Source organism: Parasteatoda tepidariorum, chromosome 1 (genome assembly GCF_043381705.1).
Source record: "Parasteatoda tepidariorum isolate YZ-2023 chromosome 1, CAS_Ptep_4.0, whole genome shotgun sequence".
Lineage (NCBI taxonomy): Eukaryota > Metazoa > Arthropoda > Arachnida > Araneae > Theridiidae > Parasteatoda > Parasteatoda tepidariorum.
In genome coordinates this window covers 47,596,724-47,614,767 of record NC_092204.1, presented here as the reverse complement: position 1 = coordinate 47,614,767, position 18,044 = coordinate 47,596,724, and the positions used below count along the sequence as shown (strand labels likewise).

Sequence of the window (18,044 nt, the reverse complement as noted above, 5' to 3'; positions counted from 1 at the left end):
TGTCATGTTTTTAGACACATATAAAGAATAATTTTTATCTTAGGATAATTATTCTTTATTCAGAAATATCGCATTTATAGCAATAGATGTGTCTTGATAACGACTATTTGCTTTTACCATTCTTGTTTCTCTACAATTTAGTTTTTTATTTTATTCATGTTTTTATTGTAATTTGTGTTATGTAAACTCATGTTTGTGAAAATTGCAACACCTTGAAGGACTAAAGCGAGTGAGCTGAAATTTTCAGGAAATGCAAAGTAGTGCATGATATGCAAATGATTAGAATTTCAGACCCGCAGCGCATGCGTATGCTGAGCAGCGCCCTCTGAACGGTGGATGGATTCTAATAAATAGATGGCTGTAGCTAGGCGTGTATGGTTATCGGTGGTTATCTGCTAGTGGTAAACATTAGCTTAGTCATTACTTATGCCTTTTCCACGAAAGATAGCGAGATTTAAACAACTTACGGAATTTAAACGGGGGAGAACCATTGGCCTTCGTGAAGCTGGATTGCCTTATCGTGCAGTAGCCGCTCGTGTGCAGCGTAACAGCAGCACAGTGATGCGTGTTTGAAGGCAGTGGATGGACGAGTGTCGGACAACTCGGAAATCTGGGAGTGGACCCCGAAATGCCACGTTGCCTCGCGATGATAGACGCCTGTTCCGCGTTGCGCTAACGGACCATGCGGCTCCCTCTAGACAACAGGCAGCACGGTGGTCAATAGCTACAGGTGTTTCATTGTGTGCTTCATCAATTCGTCGACGTCTGCTGCAGCGTGGACTGCGCGCAAGGACTCCTTTATACAGGATCCTCCTCATGCTGAACCATCAAAGCCTGCAGCTACAATGGGCCATTCAGCATACTGACTGCCGTGCTGATTGGCAGCGTGTCGTGTTTTCTGATGAATCCCGCTTTAATTTGTGGTACCATGAAGGCCGCATTCCTGTTAGACACTATGCCGGTGAACGCCACCTTCCGGAGTGCATTATCGAACGCCACAGTGGACGAACACCCGGAGTTATGCTCTGGGGTGCCATAGCATATAATGGACGATCTCAATTCCTACGAATTGTGGGTAATCTGGACAGCAACCGGTTCATCAGTCAAGTTCTACATCCACAATCTGTTCCCCTCCTACAAGCCTTGCCAGGCGCTGTATTTCAACAGGACAATACCGCCAATTTATATAAATTAAACTGCTTAGTATTCTGTTTTTTATTCTAAATATTTTAATGATAGCATCAGTGATTTTAGTTATTTTATAACTCTCATTATAAAAGGAAATTAATTTTTTGCACGCTGTCTAATAATTAATTCGTAGTTGTTGTCTAATATCTAACATACGAATTTACTTGAAAGTGGTACCATAAATGAACTACGTTAACAAACTTGTATTCTGAAAGTTTTATAAAACCTCGTGTTCAGATTGTTTATAGTTATGCTTTTAAAGTGTCACTCTGTAAAACTAAATGATTTGAAATCAACGGTTTTTGAAATAACAATAAAAAAGTTTTGTACAGAGGAGCAAAATAAATAGATAAAAAATATTCATTTGTTTAGAAGAAACGTAAAAACTTATCATATTATTAGAGCGACAATGATGTTTGATTAGTTTTGGTATACTTAGAATTAAAAAAAATAAGCTGTGCACTAAAAGGTGAAGTTAATAGAGAAGTTGTACAAATAATTTTGGAGAAGCGTAAGAATTCTCCATGCAATTACTGAAGCCAATGACGTTTAATTAATTTTTGTAATAAATTAGAGTTGAAATAAAATAAAAGTTACGAATTAAAAATCAAAGTTATAAAAAATTTTACTTATTAGTTTACGGAAAGCGTAAAAAATCGCCATACTATTATTAGCGTCAGTGCTTCCTAATTAGTTTTTTGTTATACTTACTGATTGAAGTAAAAAAATAGAAACAAAATTAATGAAGGAATGGTATTAATCATTTAAGAGAAGCGTAAAAAATCGTCAAACTATCACACCAATTATTCTTCATTAATTTTGGCAATAGGAACTAATTGAGATAAAAGCTGTGTACTATAAAGTGAAATTATTGGTAAAATTGTTTGAATTCGTGTAGGAGAAACGTAAAAAATCACTATCCTACTAATGACGCCAATGATGCCTTAATTAGTTTAAGGAATAGACGCTATTTGTGTATGGCACTTAGTGCTGTTTCAATATGTTAGAAATATACTAATTTATGTACACTATCTTATATTATATTAGTTTATTTGGTATACATACAGGAGAAAATTGCTCGCTTGAAGTAAATTCGAGAGTTAATCTGGAGCAACATCATCATGTCAAGTAAATACAACGTGTTTTGTTTAATAATGTTAATCCAGCAGGACGAGCATATTAGATTTTTTTTAAAATGGAAATATTTTAGCTTTATTAATTTGTGTTAGTATATGTCTTTCAGTTTCGTGCATGACCTCATAATGTTGTTCAGTATGGATTTATTGATAATTATCTTGTTTTTTTTGCTTCGTACGAAAAACAAGTGTTCAGTCAGATAATAATAATACCATTTTTATCAGTTAAAGTATTCATTGAATTGATTTTAAAAAGTTCATCTTTAATTCCTGTAATAGTATTAAAAGTTAAATAAAAGTTCAGTTATAAAAAGAGCATTTATTAAATTTATTAAAATATCAGAAGTAGGGGAAAAGGGAGTACCGAGGTAGACTTTTAATCCATTAAGCTTCTCATTATTGAGAAGACCCATCGTACGTCATATACAGTTTTAATATAGACAATTAATATGATGATGCACAGTCTTAGTATTTCAATATGTAGTTTATGCGTAAAACATATTTTAGATTATTTTATTTCTTACATATATCTGGTTTATGTATTTTTTTTATAAATAAATCATTTATCATTTGACATTTAACATTTTTTGTTTTCTAAATGAAGAAACTATAGCTTTAAAAAGACGTTTTTTCAGCAATAATTGGCTGGAAATTATTAATAGAATAGAATTGAAATATTCATGATAAGGACAGCTGTTTATAAATTTAAATACGAAGCTAAGAAACAAAATAAGAGTTTTAGGGTAAATCAATATTATGCAAAAACGCATGAAAATGTTGATCGGTTTTAACTCATATGACTATGAAATTGACCCATACACACTCATGAACAAAAAAATTAGCTCACCAAGAAGGAATCGTCAAAATGAAACCCAAATTTTACATAAATAATTAATACTTTGATGTAAGCAAATGATTAGAAAATCAAAGATTATCGTTTTTCTTTGATTTTCTAATCATTTACTTCTATCAAAATAGTAATTACGTATGTAAAATTTCGTTTCATTTTGACGACTCCTTCTTGGTGAGCTAATTTTTTTTTCCATGAGTGTATATGATGCAGGAATATCAGGGTTTTGTTCTTTCTATCAAATATATTTTTTTGATTAATTCATAACTCAATACTTTCAACATATCTGATGGCGGATAGACTGGAATGATTCATGCTTTAATAGAATTGCACACAAACGTAGTAGGAAAACTATTCTTGACTACATGTAAATTCTGCAATATTGCTAATGGTTCAATATATACTCTGTTTATCTCTGTAACTTCCATAAGAATACTAATTTATGCTAAAATTCCGAATTTTAAGTTACTTTATGAACGTTGAGTACACATTTAAAATGATACTCACTCAAATTGTATTTACAAAAAAAAAATCATAAATATTAAAAATTCAATATCATTTCAAACACTAATACACAGAAGATGGTTTACACAACTTTAGCAGTTATCAAAGCACACACAATATTATTACTATTGTCATCTTTTAACTGAAACTTCACATTGACGTTAGTTGGTGGGTAATAACTTTGTATTTGTATGGATTTCTGGTAAGTATAAGATTGACCAATTATGATTGGGCAAGTCACTCCACTTTGGCAACCATCCATGTTGTCTAACGGAAAGGGTATTTCCACTCCATATAACTGCCCCATCACGGAAGCTGTCACTGTATTAGAATCTGTAGCTGACTTAAATTGGATTGCAATATCTGCTGTACTTCCTCTTCTTAAAGTACACACATTCAATGAATCTAAGCATCCTGATATTGTGAGACTTTCGATAGCCCCCGTTCTTGAACCACAATCTTTGTAGTAATTAGCTCCAGGACTTACCATCATCGCCATCATCACAGGGTAATAAACATAAGCCATGGCAACCTGCAAAGAGAACACATCAAAAAAAAATTTTATACAAGGTTTTCTGAAACTGCTTAGATGAAATTGCATGAGTAATTTTGACAATCAGTGCAAATAAATTTGAACAAATGCACTCTCAGAAATAAAACTCTCACTTTAGATGATTCATCAATACTCGAGACGTGCTTCGTAATTTTTGAGAATCACTCCGTCATCGAAATCACGTGCTTTGTGACGAAACGCAAATTCTCAAATGTATGACGAAAATGTTTCCTCGACTCGAAACCTTATTGTAGTGCTGTGTGGGACATTGTTAACTTGAATGACGAAACTAGAATGAAGACTAGACGATCAAAAATAAAGTGACGAAATAATCCGATGTCCGCGTACCATGAAAACCCCGTTTCGGGCATAGGTATAATTTATCTTTCTGTTCTATCTGTCATTCTCGTGTCGTTGGGACGACATTGATTCACCTATATGGTTCCCACGATAAAGTGATTATTAGGTAAGGCAAAAAAGGGCACTACATTTTTTTTTTAAAAATTGAATGACGAATTATTTGTTTAATTTTGACGAAATTTGTTCCCTCGAATAAGTAATGATAGACATTTCGTCACTCTGACAAATTGTTTGTGAGGAATATATGCCAGGAATAGTTCTAAAATATAAAATATAAAATGCAAATGCAAAATATAAATGCAAATAGTTCTAAAATAAGAAGTTTATACAAGGCTGAATTAAGTCGATAACTTAACTACTACTTATCAGGATATCTCAATATACTCAAATGGACTTCACATAAGCAATGTAACTAACTCCTGGTAAATGGGAAACGTCCTCTATGTAAACAATGATTGACGCTGTCTTCTAAGCTTAGTTAATATTTCCGGATATATCTGATCAAAGTCAATTTATGAAATGTAGCAATTGTTTTAAAACAAAACATGGTTTATCTTATTTCTTAGAAGTAAAAGTTAATTGCATTTTGTCTCCCTAAATTATTTGTAAATTTACTACCAGCACTCAGGCAGTAGCCATTATCAAATTACAAAAGTAATTACAATCTAGCTTGTGAGTTGCAGAATGTTTTGGAATTATTTAGCAAAATGTTAAAAAGAAAATAACTGAAAAATAATTGTTACAAGAATTCTTTACCCAATTGTAGTGGTTCCTGTTTTTGCGAACTTTAAAAAAGCGTCAGATACTGCATGACCTATCAACACACGCAGAGTTGGCCGTTGATTACAGTAATCGATTACAACTGTAATTGATTACAGATAATTACAGCTATGTAATCAATTACTTGTAATCACGATTACAAGTAATCAATTACTTGTAATCGTGATTACAACTTTCAAAAAATTTTGATTACAGCNAATACCTTACATTCTGATAGCTCCTATATAGTAATGTAAAATGCGTAAATAAGAGCTACTAGTACATATATGTACAAAAGAAGTCATTTTTAAGCATTAAAACCCTTGCAACATATAAAAGTTTCGTTTTATTGACTCTGTGTAGTCTCATTTGATTAAGCATAAAAAATACATAAGAAACAATGCCTCACTTGTTTCGATAGATAAGTTAGATGCATAAATACCTACAAATACAAAATTGTGCGTTTTTGTGCATAAAAACCTTATAACCTCAAAATTATTGGTCCGGTCCTCTTATGATTGATCTCTTTCAATTCAGCATAAAAAGTACACTAGAAATAAAACATCTCCTACTTGTTTAAATAATAATTTTCTCTCCAAATCATCTCAATTTCCGTTTTAAAAAAGTGTGATACGTACAGGGGAAAGTAGTGTAGTTTGCAACCTTTTTTGTTTTATAATGTTTTAATGTATATAATGATATATGTTATAATGTTTCATAATGTTTCTTTATAATGTTTTTATAGTATCCCCCTAATGTATTATAGTGTTTCTTTGTATTTTATAATGACATACAAAGCATTCTGTTTAAAAAAAAATTTCGATGCTATAATTACTTAACTTTAACCGATATATATATATATAACATTAACTTTTATAATAATGTTCAATGATAATCATAAACTAATGCTGAAAATTGCACATACTCCATAAAAAAATCTCCTATTTCAAAAAAAGTAATTTTTTTTTATTTGTTTGTTTTTGGAGGAAACAGACTTATACAATTTTTGAAAAAGGCTCCCTTCTTCTATAATTCGACAAGATCAAAACTTAAACCCACAATATGAATACTATATTATACATATTTTTGGATATTACAAACTTATAGTGTGCTTTGTAGTGGTGTGTAGATTAATGTGATACATATACAACACAGAATTTGCCTTTTTACTCGTATACTTGATGATTTCTTCAAGTTTCATTTAATTTCTTGAAAATTTAACAGCATATTTCATGTTAATGAAATTCTTATTTATGCAGGTTTTTTTAATTCGTTTATAGTTTTTGATTACTTAAATGTTTGAAACTTTTTAGAGCGTTTATAATTTATTAAAAAATAAAAACTTGAATGCGAAACGGAAATTGCATTAATAGGTAAGATTTGGTTAGTCGGGCTCAAAAGAAATGTAACAATTTCTCTATTTAATTTTTTTGCTTAATTTAATTTTCATATGTTTTAAAAATAAATTAAATTAAATTAATTAAAAAATAAAGTTGGTGATGGTCTACATTTTTGGTCTTTTTATTCTTCTTGCTTACCGAAAAATACCAATTAATTTTTCTTCACTGAATGCTTCCTTTATTAATGACCGATTTGAAATTCTTGAATAATGTTTTGTTTATTATTGTATAAATATGATAAAATTATATAGAAAACTACTTAGACCTACCTCAAAACTTGATTTTTTCAGGTAGGATTTAGATATGATCGACCCTGCCGGCGTTTATAGCAACATTAGTTATTTCGATAATTACATTTAAATTTATTCAAAAGCATACATAATAATATTATTATATATTTCACAAATTCACATGAAAAACAGGGAGTAAATCTTATTGAAATACTGTTGTGTAGGGCAGTTTTAAAATTAAATGTAAAAATGTCGAAATGTTAAGCTCACAATTTATTTATGTATTTAAGAAAAAAAATTCGATACATTAAAACAACAATTTACAATTATGAAAACAATATGCATATAAAATTATTTCCACACATATAAATTTTATAATCTTTAATTTTAAAATACAGTTATCATAGTAATATATGGTGAAAGAAAACAACTTACTCACTCAGACTATTTGCTTCTTCTTATGGCCAATAACACAGATAGGAAAATATAAAATGCTTTCAATAGTCATCGAGTTCAAGGCAGAATAATTGGGAAAAAAATGCGAATCATTGTAAGCCATCGTGTCATGCTAGGGAAATATATTTTGATATAAAAGTGTTTTTTTATCAGAAACAGAAGCAAAGGAATAATTTTAATGATATCGGTTGAATAGATCGTAAAAGTTTTGATGCGTATCACCACTTTCGCCTGAAATCGTGCGTCAAAAATATCAAAATATTTATAATGATGAGGTCTAACCTGAAAATAAAACAAAACAATATGTTTATTTCAATAAATTCAACTACAGTGCGTTATTTGCTGACTCAGAATGCTTTTTTAAAAAACAATGAAAAATAAGTTTAATTTAATATGGCTGAAAATAAAAACAAAAATTATTAATCAAAATTTCTTGTTTTCGAAGTAGAATACAATATTTTGTGAAGAGCGTACCTTTCTTCAACTACTCTTCGGGACTTCAAATAAAAGTTTATCATTATTACTATCATTTAAAATCATTTACCGGATTAAATAAGATTATAAAATCTGTTGCAATCCCATTTTAACGCAACCGTATCTCCACTATTTGAATCACTGTGTATTACACCAGTAAAATAATTGAATCGATGAGTCCAAAAACTAATCACCTCCCTTTTTTTAAAAAAAAAATTGAGATTCTAGCATTTTTAAGTTTATTTACCGTAGATACATAAACTGTAAATTTCAATTTCGTCCGAAAACACGCCATTTCTAAGAAATGACGTGTTTTCGAACTAAATGGCAGGGATAAAAGCAACTATGAAATGTAAAGGAGGTCACTACAAATAATATGATATTTGATTTTAAAAGCTGGAGGCCGGAGCATTGTAAGAAAAATGTGTTGCCATAAGGCTCCTATAGAAAAGCAAGAAAGAAGAAAACAGCAGTTTCAGGAGTCGCTTTATAGCAAATATACTTATAAAAGCAATACATCTGGGGAAGTTGAAGTATCTCCTTTCATTGGTGCTTTATTCAAATTTATATCTCTGTTCAAAAAAGTACCTAGAAAGTGGGCCCTTAACTAATTAAAGACCCTTATTTTGAAAAAAAATTGCGAAAAACCACAAGAAAATTGCAGACATTAAAAAAGTTTTTAAAATATAAGCCAAATGTGCTTTTGTCTTTACATGAAGAAATTTTTCAGTGGCTTAACGCAGATAGCAATAATCAAAAAGCAATATATGAATCTTCGTAAAAACTCAAGAATATATATTCTAAGACTAAAGTAAAGTCTTTATTTAATTTCTAAATCGCAAATTTGTAATATTTTCGCTTGTTAAAAATAATGTATAGTATGTCTAAAAACCTGTCAACTCCAAGATCTAATTATTTTTTAAATTAAAGTATTAAGTGATGTTATCGTGCAATAACAATAGAATATTTCATAATCAGCATATTTTAATTTAAAGAAAAAGAGGAATGCACTATATATCAGACTGATACTAAACTATTCAGTTTTTTGTCTCCACTGTAAATTTAGTTTTGTTGTAAATGACCTATTTTCGAACTCGTTGATTCAATTATATCCTCAAATATTTTTTACATAACATCGCCTAAACCAGTTATTTTACAAGTTAAGTGACTGATTACAATTAAACATTCATTTACTATCTGAATAACATTAGCTGGCCAGAAAAATAAACAAGAAACTTATATTTTCTTTGAATCGTGTAATTTTTCCAAAAAACTCTCCAAAACATTTCAGAGGTTGGCACCTATTATTAGCAGTTACCTGCAAACAATATATAACACTGTTCTGCATTGTTTTTATTTTTTAATTTGAATGTATATACACTCAAAAGTATCAGTTTAAACAAATCATTCCTTGTCGCCATAAAACTAAATTCAAACGAGAAACCTTTTAAAGAAATTAAAATTCAATAAAATCAACTTATATACCGGTAAGGATCATTATGAACACTCCTAATACGTATTGTTCTAATCATTTCAGAGACTGAAACAATAGAATTATGCACATTATGGGCAAAATCAAATATTTATTTGAGAAAGTACAAAAAGGTTTTCAAACTCTGATGAATCCTTATTTAGGTCAAAGCAATTAAAAGTCTAATTGAATTATTCTGAAACTATTTTATTTCAGTTTGAAAGGTTTCAAGGAAAAAAGTTGTGATCCGTTCCTTTTGAAATAATGAAACTAGTTTTGGTAGATTGTTAGCCCTGTTTTGCTTATCCAGATTTCAAGAATGATTGACCAAAGAATGGACCCTTTCCTGCACAACTTAAATTATACTGCTTAATGCTTATAGTTTAATTATATATTCATACATATATAAATTATAACTTTAACATAAATTCTAAGAAAATTATGTTAAGGGTGGTACTTACGGAACACCTTGAATATACACAGCCGTTGTGTTACTTAATTAAACAGTAGAGCAAATATTTCAATTATCGTTAAAGAAAAATGAAAATATGCATTACAATGGAACCTCAAATTACAAAAAAAAATATAACAGTTGTGCAGTCTGTGAAAAAAACCTTAACATTGACTGTGAAAAAAACCTTATTCATTGTTAGAACATGAAATTGGGGCATCTTTTATTCCATCTCTAAAGGTTGTACTGCGCAACTGAAATATGTTTACCTGGACAAATAAAGTATAGAATCGAATGTTTTTTTTATGCTGAACTAGTGAAACTGACTCTAAATTGATAAAACTAATAGTTTAGAAGTTTTCAATGTTCTAAATCTTAAAAAAGCAAAGTCTTATGCTATCTAAGACATTGCTATCTAAGGCATTGCTATCTAAGAAGATAAAATATTGTTTCCTCTGTACTTTTTATGTATAATTAAATTAGAGTCAAATCAAATAAAACAAATTAATTGAATTGTTTAAACGTTATAAAGACTTTTATGAACGAAAAGGCTTAAAGGTTATGAATGCTTTTATGAACCACCCCATTATTGTGTCTATCTGTATTCTGAACAACACAAATGTATATATTTACGACGAGATTATAATAAGTGTCGCCATTTAATTTACATTAATTTTGAAAAATCTTTAATGTACCAGAAAATGCATACAATACTGTCAACATTTGGAACGTTTTAAAAGATTAAAATATTATCGAAAATCTAAGGTTCCATTAAGGGATTAGATAGACAAATCTTCGTTTACAAAACTTTGTTTAAAAACTTACACGAAATTACAAATTTGAAATTCCCTAATCATAATTGCTTCACTCAATAAAGCAGATTATAAAACCAATTTTCGGAAAATATATTTGTTTTCTTAAATTATTTACCTACTTTCCTAACAAGTTTTAAAGTATTATAGATTATTTTAAAAGCTGAGCTTTTAGCTTTACTTCATTACAACATTTCAGAAAATTATTTTTTAAAAATTATATATCATCATACATGAATTTTAGATTGTGGAAAAATTTTTGCAACGAATAAGAAATCAAATGTTTTGATAGTCTTAATTCTATAAAATGGTGTATACCTCTATGTACGAGCCTTACTTTTTTACTTTAAACCTTATTACATTTCACAAAAATAAATCAATTGTTTATTTTGTTTAATGCTAGTATTTACTTGTTATAAAGAAATATTTGATCACATAACTTTGCATCTTAAATTATATATCATTGTATAAATTGTAAAAGAAATAATATACCTTTTTTTATTTACTTTGAGTATATACTAAGGAAATAAAAAATTACATTGCAAAGTCTTAATAGGTTACAACACATTTATTTTCAAGCTGCTTTGTTTACACCATGACAATTTATGATCCATATACTATGAAATTCTTAATTTTGAAAATACAAATTAATATTTGAAAAATTTAATAATTTTTAAGAAGTTATATTTTTGTAATTCATATACAATACAGTTCTAACCACACTGAGATAGATAACCACATTGGTATATTTTTACACTGAGAAAATAAGTATGATCAAAAGCAGCAGGATATGGTAAATTCAACATGTTTCTGGTTTTAAGGGAGATCAAAAAAGTTCTGAAACTTTTACCGAATTGCTGTGGCAATGATTTGCCAAAGTTAACAATAAAATATAGTTTCATAATATGTAATAAAATTTTGTAAATGTGATAAATATTTTGATTTTATCATGATATCTAATAGCAAAAAATAAAAACTATGTATTCAGTTAAATTTACTTTTCATTCCTTTATTTTTTGCTATATTAGTGGTAATAAAAACTATAATTTTGAAAATCGGAATTTCCTGTAAGCCGCTATCCCATAAACGAAAAAATTATCAAATGAATGATTTAAATGCCGTATATTTTGTTTTTTTATTAACCAGAATAATGTTATTTTTTTACCAGAAATACCTTTAACCACTCAGCTCAGAAATTTCACCAGATTTTTTTTTCGTCGTGTACCGAAGCATGGAAATAAAATGCTGCATTAAATTGAATTGAGTTTTTGTTTTGTTTTGGTTATGCTATTCTCTTTTAGACAATAAATTTCTTACTTATTAAATGTTTAGTTACCGTCAAATGTATAAATATAATAAATTGATATATTATACGAAAATAATAAAATGAAGCTTATTAATTTCATTTATAAATATTATTGTATTTATTAACCAATATGTAAAAATTTCATTAAAATAAATCTACTTAATTTTACTGGGAATCAAGACACATACAAGATCATTTCCATTTTGATCTTTGAGTTCATATTTAATATCGACCATCACACTTGGATAAGATTTTAAGACTTTAACTGAATTTTGATAAGTGTAAGAATTTCCACTTCTGATTGGACAAGAAATACCACTACTGCAACCATTAGAGTTTTGCAAAGTAAAGGGCATAGGAACGTGAAAAACTATGCCATGCACAACAGCTTTTACAGAATTCGAATCAACATTTGACCGAAAGTTTATTGTTATTTCTGCTCCACTGCCTTTGATCAACGTACAAAGTGAGTCTGAGTCTGAACATCCTTTTACAGAAACTCCAGTTACTATACCATCCTTCGAACCACAATCTTTATAATGTGATGCGAATGTAGTTGAAAGAATTGCGAGAAAGATTGCAGTTGCCAGGTGAGTCATTTCAATCTGAAAAAGGGAAGAAAAGATAATATTGTCAAGTAATAATAGATAAAGTTTTTGCAATTTACATATGAGCATCCAATATTCCAATACTCAGGATAATCCGTATTTGCCACACTTAATGCGCATTTTTATAAGTCATGTTGGCTCAGTGATTAAAGACACATAGCTGTCATTGAGAAAGATTGAGGCTAGATCCTCAGTGGTAGCTTAAAGCTCACTCGGTCTCAGATCGAAGACTACTAGCATGTCTGAGAAATAAAGGTGATTTGAGAAGAATGCTGATTCCATTGTCGTAACCATGCCATTAGTAACGAAATTGTAGAATCTTGATTTCAGTGACCCCACTCCTGCCACACAGCGAGTTATTCCGGGAAAGCTTATATAAACATATATTTTTATTTATTTTGTAAAAATTGTAGCAAAAAAAGTAAGCACTAAATTTTCCGAATCACTAGTAAGAAAAGTTGGATGAAAAAATCAAAACCAGTTTGACTTTTCAAGAAAAGTAGGAAGTGTGTTTTTGAAATTAACCTTTCAACTCTTCTTTACTGCTGCTTTTCTTTAGTAATGAAGCAATGGCTCAGGTTTGTATATTTTAGTCTCTATTTCCTCTATAGTAATTCGTTAAATATCCATATTTCATACGTTTGTTCTTTGTTTAGGTATTATTCGGCGACCCAATTATGAAAACTTTTTTTCAGCTTTATATTTGGTTAAGATTTTAGAAATACGTATTAATAGCAGTGATTGCGTTAAAGTTTGCATTAAAGTTTGCTAATGTAACAAATATAGGATTAAATAGAACAGCAGTATGTGGTTCTAAAAATTATAGATATTCCTTTATACTATTTCGTCAATGAGCACATTTAAGAGAATTGACCTAAACGCATAAATGAAACTTAGATAAATGAAAATGATTCAACCAAATTTATATTTATTTCCCACCTACTGTATTATGTATATTTATGACCATTTGCACGCTTAATTTACAACATTCAGCATTAGCAAAAAATTGTGTTGTGTCATCATTGTAATTGTAAAATTTCATATATTTAATTGTATACTTACAAAAGTGATTAACATGACCATCAACCTCGAAATTTCCTTTTTTTTAAATATCAATTAACAATTTTTTTTTTGCTCTATGCCAATTCCAATTATTTTCCAATTTGAGTTCAGTATTTTCTCCTTCAGTATGAGTTTAAAGTTTAACAAAAAAGTTGATACCATCAAAATAACACTTTAAAAATAAACGTGAATTAAAAATACACTTTTATTAAATTAAATAAAAGCGTATTTTTAATTCACGTTTATTTTTATAGCGTTATTTTGATGATAAATAAAATAAAATATAAAATAGTTTAATATATGTGTTTTTACTATAATTTTGTAAAATCAACTACGAAACAATCCTAATTAAAGTCAATTACTGTTCCATTTATTGTTTATAAACCTTTATATAGTGTAAGGTTTATTCAAGTTTTTTGCAATTTTTTAATTTTTGCGCCAACTTTGCTTTTTCTTTATTTATTTTAATATAAAATGCAGATTGATGTTTTGAAAGGTACTGTAAAAATAAAACATCTCAAAGAATTCATTGCTAACATACATACACATTTCACTGTTAAAGTTATTAGTTTATTTGAATCACAATGTAGAGTTCTTAAATATTTTTGAGACATTACAATCATATTCATTTTCATATATACATTTATATTACATTTGAATTGTACCTTGAATATATTAATTTTTAATTTTAACCTGTTGGAATATTTTTAGAGGATTAATTTAGAACTCGTCTATTTTCTGGCTTAGAAATGCACTCAATTTTACAGATCTGCTCATCAATCTGCAATGATCCCTTGCGGGAAATTACGAGGAATAATTTATTTTCGAGGTTTAATACTTCTCAAATTGCCTCCATTTCTTGATATGAAATAAATAAACGATCTTAGTTTTCCCTAAGTGATACCTAATTTAGTCAGATTACTCAGCAGCAAATTTGTCAAATAAAAATTTTTCCCCCAAACATTGTACTAGAATGAGTACTAGAATGTACTCATGAGGTTTCAAACGATTTGAAAAAATGTTATAGAGAAACAAACTAGTTGAAAAAATCAAAACAAAAAGTAATATTTTTAAAAACTACGTTTTTGTAGTGGAGAATAATAATTAAAAACAAAGATTTGAAAAACGAAAAACGTGCATGAAATACATAACATGAAATACATAACAGTAATGTTATATTAGTGTGCATGTGTGCTCATGAGAATATGTGTATGTATATCTGTAATTGTAATTGTATCTGAATATGGATGTGGAATATGTTTGTGCATATGCATGTGTATGACGATGTATATGTGGATGTGGATGTGTATGTGCATGTGTATGAATAGGAAAATGTGTATATGTATGTATATGTACTGTTATGTACTTCATGCGCACCACGGTTTTCGTTTTTCAAATTTTTGTTTTTTTAATTATTATTCTCCACTACAAAAGCGTGGATTTTAAAAATATTACTTTTTATTTAGATTTTTCTTTTTTGTACTCAGTTCCAAAATCTCAATTTTTTCACTCACTGTACACGAAACTTTTCAACTGACATATGACACTAATTTGAAATAATCGAATCGACAACAAAAGACAATCGCGAAAATATTAATTTTTTTTTAATTTTAAATTTATTTTACTTTGCATGTCTTTTTTCTCTTCATTTTCATGCATTGTCATCCAATNTTCATGCGCACCACGGTTTTCGTTTTTCAAATTTTTGTTTTTTAATTATTATTCTCCACTACAAAAGCGTGGTTTTTAAAAATATTACTTTTTATTTAGATTTTTCTTTTTTGTACTCACTTCCAAAATCTAAATTTTTCACTCACTGTACACGAAACTTTTCTACTGACATGTGACACTAATTTGAAATAATCGAATCGACAAAAAGAGACAATTGCGAAAATATTAATTTTGTTTTAATTTTAAATTTAATTTACTTCGTATGTCTTCTTTCTCTTCATTTTCGTGCATTGTCATCCAATTCTGAACTATGTGCCAAATTTGAAGTCTGTAGCTAGTCGGGAAGTTAGTTCGAAATCGATTACAAAATTCCACCCGAACAGACATACACGATGGCAAATTGATATAAGCGTGGTAATAAAATATCTAATTCTTTTAGATTTATTTTATATTTAACAATTAATAGTATTTCATAAGATTTATTTATTGAGAGCAAGAGAAGAGAAAAAAGAATGGTTATGCCCAAAAAAATAGTGTTAAGTTTTAAAATGTTTGAAAATTAAAATATTTTTGACGTATAATTTTTTTAACATTACAGATGGAAAACGAGCTACTATGTGAATAAATATTGATTTATTAAAAATATTGTTATTGATATCATCAGTAAATTATAATTTATCCGATATTAAAATATAAAATCAAGAAAAATGTTCTTGAAATTTATTGAACCATTAATAAATAATTATACGATATATTCGAATTGGATTATATTATATTTATACTTATACATCGATACTATTTATGCATCGATACTATTATATTTATACATCGATACGTACGAATTGTATGATATATTCAATTTCTTTTAAAATGCATGAATGGATAATATCGAACAGATATTTGGTAACCATTTTAACTATTTAAAGTCGCCAAATGGAATCGAAAAAAACTAATAAATTTTGCTCTTCTGTTATGCCTTAAAATAAAGAGTTTTCTTCCTAAAAAATTGTTTTTTTTTATAACGAAACAATCGAAATTCTTTTCTTCGAAGATAAAAATTGTATGGTCAGAACTACCAGAATATGGTTAAATTTACCTTGTTTCTAGCTGTATGGAAACGCGAAAAAGCTCTGTAATTTTTACCAAAGCTCTTTGATATTGACTCAGTTAAATTGACCATAAAATATAGTGTTATAATATGTGATAAAATTTAGTAAACTTGTCAAAATTTGGTAATTTTATCATGACTTCTTAGAACCTGGCATAAAAATCCTTTACTCGGCAAAACTTATTTTTCAGATTTGTATATTTTACTAAACGTTTTGTAATAAGAACTATAATTTTGAAAACCAGAGTTGCCGGTAAACCGATACCATAAGAACGATAAAATTACAAAATGTGAGGTATATAAATAACATATTTTTTAATTTTATTATCAGAATTATATTGGTTTTTTTTCTCCAGAAATGTCATTACCATACAGTTGCTAATTTTACCAGAATATTTTTTGTGTAAATCTAAATAAAGAACAAAAGAGCTGCGTATTTTCATGAATTAAAAAGTTAATTTGGATTCTTATTCATCAATGTCACTTTACCATAAGAACTTGAGTAAAATTCTATTTTTGTTTAAATAATGCCGTATTCATACAATTAAAAATTTATTTGCGGTAATTCCCAATTTGATTATGAAGAATCTTAGATCTAAATTATAGGCTCTATTTATACACTATCAAGCAGTTTATACCAGTGTTTCTCTTATTATTTAAAGTTCATCAGTACAATTTTTAGTAGCCACTTAATTCAATCAATATTGCCTTTCTCCGTATAAAAAATTGTTTTAACATAAAAAGATCGGATTTCCTACCTCAAAAGTGCATTTTTAATAGTGTAAAAAACCATCATTGTACTTGAGTATAAAACATTTAAATGCTAAGTAAGTATTTCAAATTTAATCTAAATTGTTATTTAAAATTTATAATTTTCGTATCTAAAAATATAAAAATCTTTTTTATAAATAATATAAATTTAATGCATATTAAATTCCTCGTATTTTAAATTTTTTCACAACGTCTTCAAAGAATTCAGTATTTATGGAAGCACTAAAAACTTACCTTACGTAACGTTTTAAAGTAATCGCTGAAAATAAAATGGTTTCTTTTAACGGAACAGCTTCACCAAAGCAATTTAAATATGTGATGCAATACAATAAACTTATGCAAAAATACTAAACAGCACACGAAGATACAGAAACTGCCTTTACTTTATGCGTCTTTTTGTTCTTACAAAAGAAAACTTTTACGTCAAGTTAACGTAAGAAAGCAACACATTTTATAACTAGAAAATTAAGGCAGCAACATTATTACAGCTGCCTTTTATTGTAAAATAAATCAATTCTTTAGTTCAAAATCGTGGACAATAACTACGTAACTTAATGTTTGGCATTGAGCCTCATAAAAAAGCCTTTGTATTAATTGAACAACTCTTTGTAAATGATCTTTTGTATACAAATAATATATTTTTTTTTCGTGACTATGAAAATTACATTTTAGAATGATATGATGTTAGAAAAAAATCTAAAATCACGTGTTTCAAGTATGTGCAATACTGAAATGAGTTATAGCGATCCTTTCATGTGAAACAAGACCAAAACTTATTTTTCGATATTAGTTACAATCCCACTTTTTAAATTATATGAAAACTGTAAAATTTTGTTCACATAGTTAATGTATTTTTAGCTACAAACAGAAATAC

The 18,044-nt window shown here is 28.4% G+C and overlaps 1 long non-coding RNA gene across 1 annotated transcript; it reads right to left on the bottom strand.

The window, feature by feature from the left end:
- Positions 1-2,221: 2,221 nt before the first annotated feature.
- LOC107454921 (uncharacterized) lies at positions 2,222-17,642 on the bottom strand. Its single transcript, XR_011636585.1, has 3 exons — positions 17,405-17,642; positions 7,416-12,555; positions 2,222-4,210 (listed from the first exon to the last, which is right to left on the bottom strand). It is a non-coding gene; the product is annotated as an uncharacterized lncRNA (long non-coding RNA).
- Positions 17,643-18,044: the final 402 nt, after the last annotated feature.